At 35.9% G+C, this 14,563-nt stretch overlaps 1 pseudogene; it reads left to right on the top strand.

Moving 5' to 3' along the window:
- The first annotated feature begins 3,134 nt into the window (after window positions 1-3,134).
- Window positions 3,135-14,563, top strand: part of LOC101575071 — a 34,133-nt pseudogene continuing 22,704 nt past the window's right edge.

Here is a 14,563-nt window from a genome sequence, read left to right as displayed (position 1 = left end):
GGTATTTGAAAAGGTGCTGAACATTACTAATTATAAGAAAAATACAAATGAAAACCAATTTGACTTTTCACCTCATTATGCTTTCATGACTCTTACTCAAAGTCAAGAGATAATAAATGTTGATGACATTGTGGGAAAAAAGGGAAAGTTGTATATTGCTGGTGGGATTGTAAATTAGTACAGACTATGAAAAACAGCGATTCTCCAAAAATTTAAATATAGTATAAGATACACACATATACACAACAGAATATGATCTAGTGTTTAAAAATGATACAGTACCATTTTCCACACCATGGATGAACCAGGAAGAAATGATGAGAAGTGGAAAATACTTTATGATCTCATTTATATGTAGAATCTAAAAATACTGAACACTTAGAAGAAAGAGTAAAATGGTGGTTATGATGTGGCAGAGAAATGAGGAGTGAATGGGGATATAAACATCAAATGCCACAAAGTTTTAGATGTGTAGAATGAATTCGATGCACAGTGTAAAGACTATAAATATATTGCATCATACACAAATAATTTTGTAGGAGAGTAAATATCATATGCCTTCACTGCACTTGTGCTAAACAAACATCTGAGATGATACACATGCTAATTTGCTTGCCTGTATTAATCATATCGGCATACCTCAAAATATCATGTTGTAAACCTTAAGCATAGTCAGTAAAGTATTAAATTACAAATGAAGCCTAGGAAGGGTTGTATTTTCACCTAAGGGAGATATGAATCAGATAATCAAAGAGAAAAGTTTTGTATCCCAAAACAAACTTTCTCATGTGAGGATAAAAGACTTCTTCAGGAGAACTTCACTACAGAGACCTAGTACCCAATGTTAATTATTTCTTATACACTAATAACTTGTGAAGAGATTTTTCCGAGCTGAAATCAGAGTGCTGCGAAATATCTTAGATCACCTAAATTCATACAAAAAAGAAAAAAAAACATAAGGCAAAAATCTCCATAAGTACCTAGATTAAGTCTTGTGGCAACTGGCAAATCACTCATAATAGGCCTTTTGTTCCTTTTGCAAGCAGTCAAAAACAATGAATAATTGAATGTTGTGCCAAGTCGACAAACAGCAAGTGCACATGAGATCACTTAAAACAGGAGAAAATGATGCTTGCAAAGGTCCCCCATGAGATTTTGCTTTTCCCGAAGAGATGCTAGATACCATTCTCTTGCAGCATTTTAAAAACCACTTTCCAAAATTGGGCGCCTTCATTATCATACATTACGGCAGCAATTTCCACTTAGGTTATTTTGAAAAAGAATAGCACCCCAGTTGTGTTTTTGCATTAAGTGCACCATAGATCACATTTGGTCTCTCCTTCTGCATCAGGCACTCTATTTTACAACAACATTCCTTTGTCTCCGTTTTACGGAGTGGATAGTTTAAAAATGATACAGAGATGGTCACTGTGGCTTTTGTTCTTAGAGAAGCTGAGAGGCTGACTGCATAAGCAACTTCACCGGCCACTTCAACTGGCACCACAGTCAATAAATCAGCAGAAGTTTTGATTTGAGTTATTTCCATGTAGGGTAAAACAAAGGAAACAGAAAATAAAACCTGAAATTGTTTATTTTTTATTCTAGCATTTTTAATTGAATGAGATTGTGTTGCAGACAATAGATTACTTTAGACAAAATGGAAAAAAATAAAAGCCATTCTATAAGTCTTGAGAAAGAATGCTACCTCTAGACAAAAGATAGTGATGCCGAAGGGTCAATGTCAGAAAGCTTGAAACTAGACAATAATTGAGGTATAAACACTGTATTCCAAGTAAACGTAATGGTAGTTAGAAAAATATCTAATTTTGGATAATATAGACCATCTTGGAATTTATTCTAGGCTGCAAAAATTGTGTATATAATTCATATATATGTATATATATAATGCCTATTGCATTAGCTCATCTGAAGCAAGAATTTGTTGGAGAGGTTAATATGCAGAATCTAAGAAATGTATACATACTTCAAGAAAAGAAAAATCTGATGTTTCATCAGTAGATGATTTTACCCTCATCTGGGAAACCCTAGAGGATGTCATATACCATAGAAAACCCACCGCACTGCCAGCCCTTAGAGAAGAAATTGAAAATGCACGTGCAGCAATCTCAGTGACCAAGGTTACCCGAACAGCAGTTGGCTGTGCTAATAAATGTCTGGAAGCCAATGGCCACTGCTGTGAGCACTTCTTGTAATTGTAGAGGCCAAAGGTAACTTGTATTAATTTCATGATGTCTCAATCAATTTATTGTTTAAATATTTATACAAATTTTTCTTTTCCTGAAATATGTATACATTTTTGACAGACTGTAGATGAAGGTCTTAATGCAAATACTGTCCCATTCAAGTATATTTTATGTATATATTAAATAAAAATATCAAATGTAATACTGCAGTGCTGCAGGTAATTTAAATTTACAACTAGCAAAATAATATCAATATATTTATTGAATATATACACAAAGCATTGAGATTATATTAATATGCACATAATTAGAAATTGTATTTATACTCTAACCTGCTCTAGGATATGAGCTACACTGGAATTCCTCCCCTGCCACGACATTTAGCAACAAAAATCCAACAGCGAAAACATACAGCCAGGGAGCTAAGTTAATTAATATATGGAGAAAATTCTTCTATTTGTGTTACTATTAGCAGTCTCAGAGGGCATTGGTACTATGCTAAAGAACAATAATACAGTACAGCTGTTGATTCATGATTAATCAAGCAAAGTTTAAATTATCCATCTTCTATAAATAAAACTCAAAATATCTACTACATCTTATGACCAATGAAACTGGCAACTGCAGGCCAGTTTCACATGGAAATTCCATCAACATAGACCATTCCATTCTTCAATGATATGTCATTGGTACTTAGATTGTTCTGTATATTTAAGAAAAGTCAGAGGGATTCTGGGAGGTTAAGAGAAATGATTAATCTGAGAAATCCTTGACAGGTAGTGTTTCAGGTTTTCAAATTAGGTAAGTGAAATGCTGAGAGTTCTCTTGGCATGGATGTAAAGAGGGCACTTGGGTGTCATTTACAGGCCTCTGTACTGCCAGAGTCAAGCTGATCTTCCCAGTGGGAGGTCTGCATCTGGGAGAGTGCCGATGCAGGAGCCTCACATCCGGGGCACAGGGCGTGAGCAGGTGCTCCCCATCGTAACCAAAACACAGCAGCCTTGTGTTCACCGGCCCGCGGTGGTCCAGTCATTCTTCTCCCTTCCACTGAGCTCCAGCCCAAAGGGATCAGCAGATATAAAACAAAATATCTTGAGAGTAAGTCTTGCTTTCTCTACAACTCTTTGCAAGAAAGAGGAAATGCCTTCAGGAATTTACTAACTGATCTAGTGGTAAGAAGTGTAAGCCATATTATTTTTTAGTGGGAAGGAAAAAATGAAATTATCAATTATCTATGAAATATGTGGTGTAAAAACATCTATATAAACAGCGTGGACTGTTCTCAGGCACTTTACATGATGCTTTAAATGCATCATCTAGTCTTCAAACTCACCTTGAGTTGGCACTGTTGTATCTTCCTTACATATGCAAAATTATAACAGAGCTTAAGAATTTTAATCTAAGATGATACGGTTAGTCACTTAAAAAACTAGCATTCAAACCAGCTTTGTCCACCCCAGGAGCAGTAATGATGAAACCATTATTCAATGAATAGTGAAGGAAAGTTGTGAATCTCTGATTTTCTCTTTTTTAACACTGTAATGGCAAGAACATTAGAATGGGAAGGACTCAAAGAAAAACAAGAGTTCTTTTCTTTGTTTTGGTACTGGTGTGTTGGTACCTGAATTAGATAGAAATATTATAGGTAGTCAGTCAGGGCTGGGCCCTCAGAAGGAGCCAGAATGGAAAACAAGACACCTTGCAAACTGTGAGAGAGGCAAGACCCTCCTCTACAGGCCAGACCTCAAGATAAAAGATCAAACAAAGATATACCTCCCTAAGGATGAATATCAGGGGCTGATATTCTAAATAGGTATTGATCACTTAAAACACACACACACACACACACACACACACACTACTTACCTACTCCCCTACAAGAAAAGCCCTTGTTCTGTTTTCATGCCCGCTTGCTACATGACTCATGTTCGCCATTTGGTCCTGGATTTAGTCAATTTTACCTGAGCAATTGTGTTTGTAATCTTATTAGTTGACCACGATTTTGCCCCACCTCATGCCCACCTAGCAAATTCTACCTTAGACCTGCCTCATCACAAAGTTTTGCTATGAACATAAGGCAGCTAATACTGAGCCACAGCTCTCAGGAGAAATACAAGGTTAGTTTCCTGTGAACCTCTGATCACAATACTTTTTTATCAATACCTAACCTTGTTTGGTATGTGTTTCTCTTTGAAAAACCTTATTTAGGGGCCAGGGAGCTAGCTCAGTGGAATAAGTGCTTGCCTGGCAAGCACAAGGTTCCAAGTTCAGTCCCTGGTACTACAAAAATGAATAAATAAATAATAAAAGGCTTATTTAATATGTGTTGCTGATTATTCATTAACATAGAACTCATGGGCAACCACACTATAACTCATGCCAGACTAAGGGGCCAAGGAGAGAGCTCAGTAGAATAATCGCTTGCCTGGCAAGCACAAGGGCCTGAGTTCAATCCCCGGTTCTGCCAAAATTAAAAAAAAAAAAAAATCTACAGACTAAGCATATCTAACACAGATACTTTCTGTTTGAGATAAAGCACTGCATTTTTGTGCTTAAGAATGCCAGACAACACTTTACCGCTATAGTTGGGAGCCATTTGGCACAGTGGAATCAACAATAAAAACATTCAGTTTTGAAAAATGAGGCACTAAATAGACTGCAAAGTACACTTAGGCACAGCATTTCAACTGAAACAGAAAGGCACATCATAACCTTGCCTAGTCTCTCCTGGGAATATGTGTGTCAAGCAACTCAGTGTTTTTCAAAGCTCTGTGAGTCTGTGAAAGACTGAAATTCCCACTAGTATTTATTTGGGGTTTACAAATAATTTTTAGCCAGTAGGCAAATTCGTTTGTGTATAATTCATGAATGTTGAGGATTGATTGTGTGTATATAGTTTCATATAAAGTTCCATTTCATTCCAGAGGATATTTAGACTGTACCAACTTCATTCATCATCTTAAATGCTTGAGCTAGGTCAATTCGTGATAGACATGGGATCCTTAATATCTGAGAAACCTGTGTGCAGGAGCACTAAAATAATCCAGGCGTTTGAATGGTATAAAAAATGTCAAAAGTACTTGAAATAAATGATCTATGAACAAATATTAGTAAAATTGACTTGAAAAATTTGAATGGGTAAATAATTCTACATATAATTTCAAGGGATACATGATGTTTTCTTAGTACTGTATTAACTCTTCAAAACCATAAATATTATCTTCTGTAAATTTCTGCTCTGTACTTTAAATGATACTGTGATACTTTTGAGTTTTAAAAAAATAAGGTCCACAAATAATCTCCAGGAGTAACTTTCTTAGAGAAACTAAGTTTTGATTAATAGCTGATTGGGTTATATGAGAAGCAGAAGCCCTGAATGCCTCCAGCCCTGGTCTCCCAAACAATGCACCATTCTGCCAGCTACCTGCCACACTCCGAATGAGAACAAGTTTGCCATTTAGCTCTGGAAACCTGACCCAAGCACAAACTGACAAAGGACAAAGTGGAAAATGCAAACCAATTCACCCCAAAGTTTTCCAATTTCAGTCCATAGAAAAATAGAGTAATAAAAAGAGGACATTGGTAAAAGTAAAAATACTGGTGCAGTATTTTTTACATTTCTCTTGAGCGAGCTCTCCCCTTACCCCACCCATTTCTTCTCTCAAGTATGTAAATGCTCACACATGCTCTGTAATCACAGAGTACCCAGGTAACCTGTTTGACATTTCTCCTTCTAGTCATCACTGGAAACCTTCACTGATCCTTTCACAATACATAATTTCTCGCTGTCCTGATCTTATTATAATTTCTACATTACATTGTTCACCTTATTTTGCAGATATTTTTGTGGTTTGTCCCAAACCAAACATAGAACAGAAGACCAAGACTAAGAGAGCAGGGCTGCTGCTTCTTCATCTTGACCTCTATTGGGGTCCTGATGCAGCTCACTGCTATGTTCTTACTTCTACCATAACTCAACTAACAGTGGGCAAAATAGGTGATGAATTGCCTTGAAATGACTGAATGGGGAGATGAGCTGAGGGTGAATGCAGTGCATGGTATGATTACACAAAACACATAGACACAGCGAATTTGAAAAACTGCATGTCTAAGCCTTATGTAATTTGGCTACATTTATGGAAATCCTAAATGTAGTTTTATTAATTAATCAAATTTCCATTAATGTAAACCTGAATTCATGAGGCGAGAAGATAGCTTGGCAGGCTAAGCGCCTGCCTGGCAAGCACAATGACCTGGGTTCCACTCGAATACCACATGTCGTGCCAGCCCTGGAACCCCGGGCACTCTGTGCTGGCCACTGAAACCGGGCATGGTGGCACATACCTGTGATCCCAGTACTGGGGAGGCTGAGCGAGTAAGATCACCAGGAGTATGAAGTGCATAGTGAGACCCTGTACCAAATAAATAAATAAATATTTTTTTTAATTTTAGGAAAACTGATTTCACCTATTTAACCAATATTTCAGGGCCTGGGGAGATAGCTCAGTAGAATAAGTGCTTGCCTGGCAAGTACAGGGTTCTGAGTTCAATCCCAGGTACCCCCCCAAAAAATATTTCAGCCAATATTTATTGAACTTAATCTGGGCACGGCTGTATGCTGCAATTAGGATCCAACAGTAAACAAAACAGGTTTCAGGGCTCCTGCTTAAAAATGCAGAGAACATAGAAATAAGAAGAATAAGACGAAATAAAAAGAATTGGCACTATTATGTGCCAATATTAAGAACCATGTTCTTTGGACAATTGAAATACAGTTTGATAAAACTCTAGGAAATAAGTATCATCAAATAGTTATTTCACTCTAGATTTCCTTTATCTATAAGGCAGTGTGAAATACAGCACATGCCAGAAGGAGAGTGGGAACACTGCACCTGAGAAGTCTTCTGTGCCATTCTTTCACCCTGAGCACTGTTTATCTTGAAAACTTACTGCTCCTGGCCTTGCTCCAAGGCAAGCAAGCCAATGATTCATGAGGCTTCTTTCTTTAGGGATCAGTTTTAAGCAGCAATTGCAAACAGGCTGTCCCAATAAAAACATGCCTTGAAAAAGAAAATTTCATATTTTTTTGTAATAGACAGGAGACTCATAAAGTTTGAAGAAATTCTTCTGTCCAAGTGGCACTGCCCCAGCTTTGTTACAAACATGACATGAGATGGAAAACACAGATCTGTAATTTAAGAAATCATCCTAAATCTAGGTCTGTGCTTATATTTGAGACATATTTTTAAGGTAAAGAAAAGAAAGTAGCTTTAAAGAGGATTGAGATAGGGGCTGGGGAGATGGCTCAGTGGAATAAGTGCTTCCCTGGCAAGTGTGAAAGCCTGAGTTCAATCCCTGGTTCAGAAAAAAAAAAAAAAAGGATTGAGATAAATCAGGAACAATGACTATTCCAACTTCACTTATCTTCACAAGATTTTCATAGCTTTACTGTGCCATGTGTTCTTTCCATGCAAATTGAATTGGCTGCCTAAGGTACAACTAAGACTCAATCAGACTGGTTGTTAGGACCCATTGTTTACAAAATTAACATACTTAGTACATTAAATCTTGCTTAAAGAAATGGTTTCAAAAGCAAGAGATAAAGCATCAGTCATAAACCTTCTCATAGACAAGTAAGAAATAGGCCTGGGGAGATAGCCATATGCATCTCCCTGGCAAGGGCAAGTTCCCAAGTTCAATCCTCAATACCATGCACCATGCTGGGCCCAGAACCCAAGGCACGCCATGCCAGCCCAGCATGAAAGAAAGAAAGAGAAAGAAAGAAAGAAAGAAAGAAAGAAAGAAAGAAAGAAAGAAAGAAAGAAAGAAAGAAAGAAAGCTATTAACTGTGGAGTAACTTATTATGAAAATTATCTGTAAGCAATTCAATTCCCCTATATGACAAAAAATGTTTTCACTCACTTAAATAAATTACATTTTAACATCAAATTCCTTGACATCATTAACATTCTAAAACTGAGTTAAACAAGCAAATAGATGAAATAAAAATATGCTGGTTATTTAAGTTGTCAAATACATACTTATTAAATAGCAATATTTTACATCTAATTACTTAAACTTATAAACCTATAAGTGTTTTAGTCTGACAGTTCTTTATTTTTTGACCATTCTTTAGATATAAATATCTTATTTTTTATATTGCTAATATGTACCCCACTTACATTGTAAGATCTATAAGTATTATACAATTATGAAAATATGTCAGGAAAGAGCAAATCAATGTGAATAAAAAAGTAAAATGTAGGAAATCATTGACAACTTTTAAGATCTTAATATATTGCTACATGTAAAAAAAATGGTTTCCAAGCTCAAATGTAAAATATCACACACTTCTTAAAATATTTACAGTCATAATATCTTCAAATCCCACTCAAGATTGAGCTTATGGAGGAGTGATATTGAAGGAAAGAAAAATGTTGAAACAAATCTTTTAAATAAATATAAATGTCAAAATGGTCAGAAGAAAATCAAGTTGCTCTATAAACCTAAGCATACTTAAACCAGCTAATCAGTTAGCATTCATTACTATAGAGGACAGAATCAAAGAATGGATCTTATTGAATTGAAATTACTTATCAAAGCTGCAGAGCAACTAGAAAAAAGGGCTTTTGCTAGAGAACATTCCAAACTGGGTTCTAGCTCATAAATTAACACATATATGTCTCTGCTTGCGAAGTGGGAAATTGGTGAGATGGTCATTCAAAATTTGAATGTGCACAGGAAGTGGGAAGTGGGAAGTGAGTCCACTGGCTTTTAGTTTTAGGACTCCCTTCATACCTCTGTGCAAAGTAACTCCTTGGGGTTTCAACCAGAGAATTTTTCCTACCATTTCACTTCCATAAGGGAAACAGTGCCACACAGATCTGTGGACCTGCTTTTAATAGTGTATGACCCAACTTGGGGACATTTAAGATAAGCACTAGTCTGTGTAGCTAATACAATTCAAACATTAATGATTTTTAGTGATAATTTCTAAAGCATATTTAATGTGATGAGATCCTCTTCTCTTGTGTTTTTCTACAGCTTCTACTATTACAGCAAGTGGTCATCTGATTATAGTACTCACTAAGTTTTAACTTGAACTGCTTGCACGTTAAGGGTAAATTACACAAAGGGTTGTCATTCACCACTTCATGCTCATTCTTCGTAACACTCAGTAATGTTGCAAGCTGACTGTGCAAACCTTGTTCTATTTTTCATCAAGCAATTTATTTCTATAAATACAGAGAACTGTCCCAGGGATTCATGTCACTCATTATTTTTATAAATTATTCAACAAGAAATAACAAATACTCTATGAAGTAAAATCTAAATTGAGCTAAACACATCAAAATAAATGAATAGTCCATCCTTGATTTTTATTGTGTTTATTCAATTGCTACTTAATTAGAAAAACACCATTATCGGACTGTAGATCCCTATCACTAGAAAAATCCATGAGTCCCTACTATAAAAATATTATTAATTTTAGAGCCAGTGATTATTTTCCTCAAGCCAAAAATAAAGAAGACTAAATTGGTACTTCAATAAATTGAAAATTAGGCTGCCTAAATGCAGAAGCCTAAATTATAAATTTCAGTGGGGACACCAAAAAATATGCAAGTGGTTTCCAAATATTTTAGTATTTATTTGAATCCTTCAGAACCACTATTATTTTACTTGGATGGTTATTTGAAAGAAGATGCAGAAATTTAATAAAGATAAATTCTAAAAAGAAAAATATTTATTTGATCTGACTTCCATTTCTGCTTAGAAAAGTGAAATTTATAATACAGGATCAAATCATTTAGCCATAATAATTTTGTATAGACCATCCTAAAATCACCTGGGCCATGAAACCCATGAGTACTTCCTGGACTAGAGTCCTAGGAACAATATTAAAATATCATTCTTTCACTTTCCCTTTCATCCAGTTTGATTCATCAACTCAGTTCTACAAATGTGACTTGCCCAACAAAATCAACAAATTTTGTTCAGCTCACTCTCTAACTTTGTAAAGCTCAGCTTTTTTAATCTCTGCATATGAAGTATAAGAAATTAACACAGAACATATTTGTTGAGTGTTTAGTTTAAGTATAAAGTGTCATCTTAATCTTAAGAAATCCTACTTAAAGATAACAATCCTCCTATTACTGTCTAGTTATATTACTATATCCAAAGCCTAGCAGAATAATTTGCTTTCTTGCTGTTCAATGCATACTGTCCAGGAGCATAAGAAACTGGAAACTGATCTAGACTCCATCACATAAAGGTCTACCATAGATGGAAAACTTAATTTTAGCCAGCTCAATTTGGGAGGAGTGTGATTTTTCTAATGAATATAACAGGATTAGTCCCTGTGACTCTGAAGTGTGTTGCTGAGATATAACACATTCTGAACCAGACTAAATCTAAACTTCTGAGTCCACACAATTCCATTAAAGTCAGCTAGAAGTAGTTGTAGTCTATTATTATATCTACAACCAAAGCAGAGGCAAAAAAAAAAAGAAAAGAAAAAGAAAAAAAAGGGGCTGAGGCATAGTTCAATGAGACAGAGCTTGCCTGGAACTGTGAAGCTCTGGGTTGAGTCTCAAACACCACCACAGCCACCCCTTCCAAAAAAAAAAAAAAAGCAAAAAACACAATGTATCCAACCAGCATGTAGCTGAAATACATATGAACAACCCACAATCTGTAATGTTGTATGTAATAATCAACCTAAGGAATGTTCTTCCCCTCTAAACAAGCTATGGTGTTTTGACTTTTTTTTTTTTTTTGAGGTGAATTTTTTTTTATTTAGTACAGAGTCTACAGGGTCTACAAGGTTCTCACTATGTAGATCGGACTCATAGCGATTCTCCTATTTTCAGCCTCCCAAATGCTGGGATTACAGGTGCGCACCACCACACCCAGTGTCAATCCTGTCTGTTTGCCCAGGGGATAGGGCCAGCACAGCACTCAAGGGATCAAACCCCAGCTACTGCACTGTGCCTAAGCAGACATTTTTAGGAAATAATTTTAATGGAATAAAATGTAGTAAAAAAATTAGAAATTACACAGAGTTTCACTCAACAGAATGATAGGAATTGAACAATGGTTTTTAAATTGCATATTGTTGTCTTCAAATTAGTTGTTCAGATTACCAGATATAAGCATGCAAAATTGGTCCAAAAAATTAAAAAGAAGAAAACAAAAAATTAAACATTGACTTCCTTTCAGTAGACCAGTAGAAATCAGCAACACAAATGACTTTTTAAAACAGTATAATTTCATTATTTCCCTTGTTTAGCCTTTGTTTGTTTTTCCTCTGTCACAGAAACAACAAAAACAAATTATTTGGGGGAGCCAGTTTGGCTTCCACAGCAGCCGTACCAGGCAGACACATCACAGTCCACAACAAGGTTGCCAAATATTCATTGTTTAAATATGGCCCAATTTACTGAGGTCCAAGTTATAATTAGGGTTTTTTTTCTTTGAATTTTAAAAGGCAAAAAGTGAAGATGCAAACTTCTAATACATATAATTAAAACAAGCAGCCTTAACCTAACAGGTTTTTAGAGACACTCTTACTGTCACTCTAAATACAGGTCTCCTGCTGAGGACATAATTACAGTTTTTGTTGCACTTCATACTGTCTGCCTCCTAGAGAGCTGACACTGTTTGTTATGAAAAGAAAATTCTGTCATATCACATTCACTTCTGCCTATAACATCTCTCCTTTTTGCTACTAACTTTTTATCTACTCTTGGTGTGAAGTGAGAAATCAAAAGCTAATGAACTACAGAGACTTGGTGCATTTTTAAAAGTTGGAGTTAAGGGGGTGTTCCCTACCTCCTTCTACCAAAAGGAGTCCTGTCTCCACTTGACTCACTTGCATTCTAAACCCCTAGCTGCCTCTTCTTCATTATGCCTATAAACCAGGCTGGAATGAAAAGCAAAGCCACAGAATCCTACCTACCTAAGTTAGGGCAGTGGGAAATTCCATTTCAAATTAAATAGCAGTTTTAATCCATTAAATCTTTAGAGTATATTTATGTATAGCATCAAGGTGGCAGCCGAATCTTTTCTATTGACTGACAGCAAGTGCTTTGAGCAGGGCTTGGTTAACAAAGTACATTCAGTTTCTAAAGAGATTCTATAAAACTGTGTCCTTTAAAAAAAAAGAAAAAATTTTGACCTACAGGGGACATTTATTGGAGCTCTGATAACTACCTATTTTCAATCATTTAAATAGAATGGCAGCCAATGGATTTCTTGTTCCATTGAACATTGGCCACATTCAGTATTAAAGTCACTACGTGGTATTGATAGGTTTTTTAAACCTGCTTTGCATGTCTCGCAGGCTGTGACATCTCATTATGTGTTGTAACCTGCTCTGACAAGTGTGCATCAAAGAAGACGGCTTTGTAGGGTAGAACTTTTTATTATCTTTTTTTAATCTGTTAAAGCTACAGTCTATCCCAGAATTTAACATACGGCTGTTCAGAAAACTTCAAAGCTTAAAAAAAAGAAACAGATTCACAAATGGGAACCCTGGATTGGGCAGGATTTGTTAATATCACTTTCTCTGAGGCACATCAGCTCTAACTGATCTCATCTGAGAGAAATGAAGGATTTCCAATTATGAGCACACATACTTACTTTGCATTTTTATTTAATATCCTGAAGCTCAAACTTCACTGTACTTTTTCAAATAGAAAGGTAAGTTTCAATATTTTAATATACAAAATAATTTAGTGGAATGGTAATACAAATTATAGATGACTCACAGAATGAAAAAATCAGAGTGGTTGAAAGGAATAAAATACATTTTCATATACTGATTTTTTAAAGCCCCAAGACAAATTGACAACTGAAAAAAGTACAATATTCAATGATACACACAGAGAATTGTTTTAAAAGTTCAAAACTAATCTGTTTACACATTCACAGTTGTCTTTATTGCACTCTTTGTACAGTCAAGTCTGGAGGTGCCCACCCTTCACTGATAACGTTGGTCACTCCTGATAGAGGGAGTGAAATTCAGAGGCTGTATTGTTTTTAAACTGATATTGAAATAATTTGCCACAAACTTGTTGGCTTTAATAAGCAAAACAAATGTGAATTTATTATTTTAAAGTTCTTAAAAAAATACAGTTCTTAGAAGGTGAAATGTCAAAATCAGTCTCACTGAGCTCTAGTCAAGCTGCTCAGGAAGAAGGTTCAATGCACGCATGGGTTTTAAAACTGAATGCTGTGGTTTGTAGCCCCAAAGGGCATCTTTCCCAGCCTCGAGAGCCACGACCCACTTGAAAACTACCCAATTACAGGGATTCTGTTACAGCAGCATGAAAGAGGACGGGAGAAACAGCCTTTCCCCTTGCCACCCACATTCACTGGCCTGTGACCCTGCCTTTTTCACTCTAGTCACTTATTTCCGCCATCTTATTTCTTCCTACTGATTCTGATCCTCCTGTTTCTATCTAAAAGGACTATTTTTATTACATTGACTCACCTGAATAATGCAAGATTATCTCTCCATCTCAAGATCTTCAACAGAAGTGTTTTGGCTTTGCTTTGCTCATTTTTACCATGTAAGATAACACATTCATAGGTCCCCGAGATCAGAACACAAAGACTTTTGGGAGACCACGCAACCATGTGCCCCCAGCTGTTCTTGATTGAAGAAGTATCTCAAATACTTTCCCCATGTTCTTCGAGTGTAAAAGAGAACCAGTAAAATAGATCACTCTTCATTTTCATAGTTATTTGAGTGAAATGAGGGCAATGAAACATTGATACAGCTAAATTTGTGTGAAGTCAGGCAGAGGTAGACTCAAGAGTGTGTGGATACTCTCTTTAAGGCTCTGGTGACTGGTTTATGAAATGAACATCATTTCGTCCCAGTAGACTCAACCCTGAGCGGCATGGATTTTCTAAGGCTCTACTCATTAAGAAACATACAACAGATAAGTGGAAGGAAGTGAGAGGAAAAATGAACACATAATACACAGGAATAACAGAAAGCAGACTACATATTATCTTCCTCCTTCCCTTTTTGTGTACTAAAGTTGCTTCAACCCCACAGAAAAGCAGAGAGATTTCATATAATATTTCCTTTTCCTTCTTCTGAACTATATTTTCTTTCAGCCCTAAACATTTGTAGATATGCATAGCAGGTATCTGTGTTTTAGAAAAGAGATTCCTTGTGGTCATAATAGAATAATAATTTCTGTCTTCTCACTAAAAATATACTTTCTATGTCTCTCCTCACAGTGTCTCTGCCTGCTGACAAACTTGCTTAAGAAGTTATAAAATCAACTGAGAGTGACCCTTGGATCTAGAAGCTTGGTCATTTCAACACTGGTAGAAATTATATA

This window comes from Octodon degus, unplaced genomic scaffold, assembly GCF_000260255.1.
Source record: "Octodon degus isolate 3935 unplaced genomic scaffold, OctDeg1.0 scaffold00082, whole genome shotgun sequence".
NCBI lineage: Eukaryota > Metazoa > Chordata > Mammalia > Rodentia > Octodontidae > Octodon > Octodon degus.
The sequence above is the reverse complement of the archived record's forward strand: the minus strand, read 5'-3'. Positions and strand labels throughout refer to the sequence as shown.